General features: G+C 35.2%; 1 non-coding gene across 1 annotated transcript; it reads left to right on the top strand.

Moving 5' to 3' along the window:
- Positions 1-220: 220 nt before the first annotated feature.
- Positions 221-328, top strand: LOC112739632 (small nucleolar RNA R71). The gene has a single exon (XR_003170563.1). It is a non-coding gene; the product is annotated as a small nucleolar RNA R71 (small nucleolar RNA).
- Positions 329-5,090: the final 4,762 nt, after the last annotated feature.

Raw genomic sequence — 5,090 nt, 5'->3', positions numbered from 1 at the left:
TATCAATCTCAAGAACTCCTTTCTTCTGAGTCATCCCATTATTCACAGGATTTCTTTCAGAAGTATACATGAACTGGTTATTTGCAACCATTTCAATGAGTTCCTGGGCTTTTACAGGTATTTTCTTCAGATGAAGAGATCCACCAGCAGAGTGGTCCAATGACATCTTGGACAATTCAGACAGACCATCATAGAATATACCTAAGATGCTCCATTCTGAAAGCATGTCAGAAGGACACCTTCTGATCAATTGCTTGTATCTTTCCCAAGCTTCATAGAGGGACTCACCTTCCTTCTGTCTGAAGGTTTGGACTTCCACTCTAAGCTTTCTCATCTTTTGAGGTGGAAAGAATTTAGCCAAGAAAGCATTGACTAACTTTTTCCAAGAGTTCGGGCTTTCTCTAGGTTGTGAGTCCAACCATATCCTAGCTCTGTCTCTTACAGCAAAGGGGAAAAGCATAAGTCTGTAGACCTCGGGATTAACCCCATTGGTCTTAACAGTGTCACAGATTTGCAAGAATTTAGCTAAGAACTGATGAGGATCTTCCCATGAAAGTCCATGAAACTTGCAATTCTGCTGCATTAGATAAACTAATTGTGGCTTAAGCTCAAAGTTGTTTGCTCCAATTGCAGGAATTGAGATGCTTCTTCCATAGAAGTTGGAAGTTGGTGCAGTAAAGTCACCAAGCATCTTCCTTGCATCTCCACCATTGTTCTCAGGTTTGGCTGCCATGTCTGCTTCTTTTTCAAAATTTTCTGTAAGGTCCTTTTGGGAGTGATGTGCTTTAGCTTCTCTTAACTTCCTCTTCAGAGTCCTTTCAGGTTCAGGATCAGCTTCAACAAGAATATCTTTATCCATGTTCCTGCTCATATGAAAAAGAAGAGAACAAAGAGAGAAGAGGAACCCTCTATGTCACAGTATAGAGATTCCTTTATGTGTCAGAGGAAAAGAAGAATAGAAGAATAAGGTAGAGAGAATAAGAAGAATTCGGACACAGAGAGAGGGAGAGGGTTCGAATTATTAGATGAGTAGAAGAGAAATATTAGTAAATAAATAAAATAAATAGAAAGAGATGAGAGAGAGAGTATTCAAATTTTAAGAAGATGGAAAAGAAAAATATTTTTATTTTTATTTAATTAATTAAGTTAGTTTCGAAAATTTGAAAAAGAAATACAAGAAAATTAAAAACTAAAACAATTAGTTAATTAAAAAGATTTTTGAAAAAGTGGTTAGTGATTTTCGAAAATTAGAAGTGGAAAAGTAGTTAGGTGGTTTTGAAAAAGATAAGAAATAGTAAACTTTTTTTAAAATTAAAACAAACAAGTCAAGTAGTTAGTTGAAAAAGATTTGAAAATAAATTTTGAAAAGAGAAGAAGGTAGAAAAAGATTTTGAAATTAAAATTTTAAAAATATATTATTGAAATTTATTTTGAAAATGAATTGAAAAAGAAATTAAAAAGATTTGATTTTTAAAATTAAAGTTGATGACTTGACTAACAAGAAACTAAAAGATATGATTCTAGAATTTAGAGATTGAACCTTTCTTAACAAGAAAGTAACAAACTTGAAATTTTTGAATCAAAACATTAATTGTTAGCAAGAATTTTCGAAAATATGAAATAAAATTAAGAAAGAGATTTTGAAAAATTAGTTTTAAAATTTTCAAAAACATTAAAAGAAAAATGAAAAAGATGTTGAAAAATTTTAAAAATGAAATTTGAAAATCATAAAAAAATTGAAAAATAATTGATTTTGAAAAAGATTTAAAAAGATAAAGTTTTTAAATTGAAATTTTGACTTGACTAACAAGAAACAACTAAATTTTAAAAATTATTGACCAAGTCAACTCAAAATTTCGAAAATTATGAGAAGAATAAGGAAAAGATATTTTTTTTTTACTTTTGAATTTTTAATGAGGAGAGAAAAAAATAACAAAATGAAACAAAACATAAAAATTTAAGATCAAAACAAATAATGCATGCAAGAACACTTTGAATGTCAAGATGAACACCAAGAACACTTTGAAGATCATGATGAACATCAAGAACATCTTTTTGAAAATTTTTAAGAAAAGAAAGACATGCAAGACACCAAACTTAAGAACTTTTGTACTAAGGACACTAACAATTCGAAAATACATATGAAAAACAAGAAAAGATACAAAACCAGAAAATGTAAAGATCAAACAAAGAAAATCATCAAGAACAACTTGAAGATCATGAAGAACATAATGCATGAATTTTCGAAAATTTTAAAAAAATTAAATTAAAAAAATGCAGTTGACACCAAACTTAAAATTTGACACAAGACTTAAACAAGAAATACAAAATTTTTTTATTTTTATGATTTTATTAAACTTTTTTGTATTTTTTTGAAATTATTTTGGAAAAAGAAAATAAAGAAATTCAAAATTTTTAATAAGAATTCCAAAATTCATGCAATGTTAGTCTACAGCTTCGGTCCAAAAGAATTAGACATGGCCAAATTGCCAACCAAGCTTTAGCACAAAATTATAAATGAGAATCCAAAGGCTCCTCCAATAGCTGCAATGATAAGTGGAAGCTTCGGTTCACAAGAATTAGACATGGCCTAATAGCCAGCCAAGCTTCAACATATCATCATGGAGCTCTAAGGTGGAATTCATTCTTAAAATTTTTGAAGAACATTTTTTTCGAAAACTTTTTTTTGAAATATTTTTAAAAACTTTTTGAAAAGAAAATAAAGGTTGAAACAAGAAAGAAGGTTACCTAATCTAAGCAACAAGATGAACCGTCAGTTGTCCAAACTCGAACAACCCCCGGCAACAGCGCCAAAAACTTGGTGCACAGAATTGTGATCACACTTTTCACAACTCCGGTACAACTAACCAGCAAATGCACTGGGTCGTCCAAGTAATAAAACCGTACGCAAGTAAGCGTCGATCCCACGGAGATTGCCAGCTTGAAGCAAGTTATGGTCATCCTGTAAATCTTAGTCAAGAAGATTCAATTGGTTATGAGTTTTGATAATTGAAAGATAAATAAAACGTAAATTAAAATAAAGATACTTATGTAATTCATTGGTCGGAATTTCAGATAAGCATTTGGAGATGCTTTGTTGCTTCTGAACCTATTCTTTCCTATTGTCTTCATCCAATCATGCGTGCTCCCTTCCATGGCAAGCTGTATGTTGGTGGATCACCGTTGTCAATGGCTACCATCCGTCCTCTCAGTGAAAACGGTCCAGGCACGGTTTCTGTACGGCTAATCAACTATCGGATCTCTCGTCTCGGATGAAAAATACCAGGCACAGCTACCGCACGGCTAATCATCTGTTAGTTCTCACTTATGTCGGAATAGGATCTCTCTATCCTTTTGCACACTGTCATTGCGCCCAACATTCGTGATTTTGAAGCTCGTCACAGTCATCCAGTTCCAGATCCTACTCGAAATACCACAGACAAGATTTAGACTTTTCGGATCTCAAGAATGCTGCCAATTAGTTCTAGCCTCTACCACGAAGGTTCTAATCTCACAGATTCAAATGCTCTGTTTTCAGGAGAGGCAATTCAAATCCGTGGATCAAAGACCCAAGAGACTATACTCCGGTTGTCGTCCAATGACTACGTTGAACATCATGTAGACCGCTTGTGGTTGTCAGGCACGCGGATCTTGGCTAAGCGAGTAACGAAGATAGTGGGTGATTGTCACGAGTCACCCCTTCATTATGACTTAACTGAATTAAGTACGAGAGTATATCTTGGAGAAGAAGTGAGCGTGAATTGAAAGAGAAACAATAGTACTTGCATTAATTCATGAAGAACAGCAGAGCTCCGCACCTTAATCTATCAGGTGTAGAAACTCCACCGTTGGAAAATACATAAGAGAAAATAGCATAGGAATGGCCTTGAGGCCAGCTAAGCATGAAGTTGATAAAGGATGATAAAAGGGTCTAATCTCTAAATACAATAGTAAAAAGTGCTATTTATACTAAACTAGTTACTAAGGATTACAGAAAATAAGTAACTAAGTGCAAATAGTGCAGAAATCCACTTTCGGGGCCCACTTGGTGTGTGCTTGGGCTGAGCATTGAGCTTTACACGTGCATAGGCCTTTTCTAGAGTTAAAAGCCAGCTTGGATGCCATTTTGGGCGTTTAACTCCAGTTCTGGTGCCTGTTCCGGTGTTTTACGCCAGAAAAGGGTCTCTAGCTGACGTTGAATGCCAGTTTGGGCCATAAAATCTCGGGCAAAGTATGAACTATTATACATTTCTGGAAATCCCAAGATGTTAGCTTTCCATCACAATTGAGAACACGCCAATTGGACTTCTATAGCTCCAGAAAAATGCGTTTGAGTACAGGGAGGTCAGAATCCAACAGCATCTGCAGTCCTTTCTGAGCCTCTGAATCAGATTTTTGCTCAGGTCCCTCAATTTCAGCCAGAAAATACCTTAAATTATAGAAAAACACACAAACTCATAGTAAAGTCCAGAAATGTGATTTTTGCATAAAAACTAATAAAAAGTAACTAAAACATACTAAAAACTACCTAAAAACAATGCCAAAAAGCGTATAAATTATCCGCTCATCACCTCCCAACAAGCGCTTCTTTACCGTCACTAGCTTGATGGTTAGTTCCTCTAAGGAGGAGGGTCATAGGGGCTTAGGTCCTCACCCCTCACTGTGAATCTCTTTTCTGTGCTCTCATAGATTAGCTCAACATGCTCGAGAGACAGGATCCTATTCACTGTGTGAGGTAAGACTGGACTTCTAATGAATACCACTTTCATCCCAAGTGAGAAGTTTTCAGTGGGAATCTTCTTGTTCCTCCATCCCTTAGGTACCTTCTTCTTGGGACCTCCTCCCTCCTTGGTGGATGGTGAATTCCCAACACCAAACTTAGGTTTGATGTAAGGGGGAATTGTATTGGTTCCCACCAAAGGAAGAGGCTTAAGCAATGAACTCTATTTGCAAGTACCTCCTTCTCTACAGAGTGGTGAAGGTTTAAAAACCTTGAACACCAAATAGTCCTCGCACAACCTCAAAACTAATTCACCTTTCTCAACATCAATCAGAGCTCTCCCAGTAGTCAGGAATGGTCTTCCTAGTAT

The sequence above is a fragment of the Arachis hypogaea genome, chromosome 13 (genome assembly GCF_003086295.3).
Source record: "Arachis hypogaea cultivar Tifrunner chromosome 13, arahy.Tifrunner.gnm2.J5K5, whole genome shotgun sequence".
NCBI lineage: Eukaryota > Viridiplantae > Streptophyta > Magnoliopsida > Fabales > Fabaceae > Arachis > Arachis hypogaea.
Note: the sequence above shows the minus strand (reverse complement) of the source record. Positions and strands in the feature narration are given on the sequence as shown.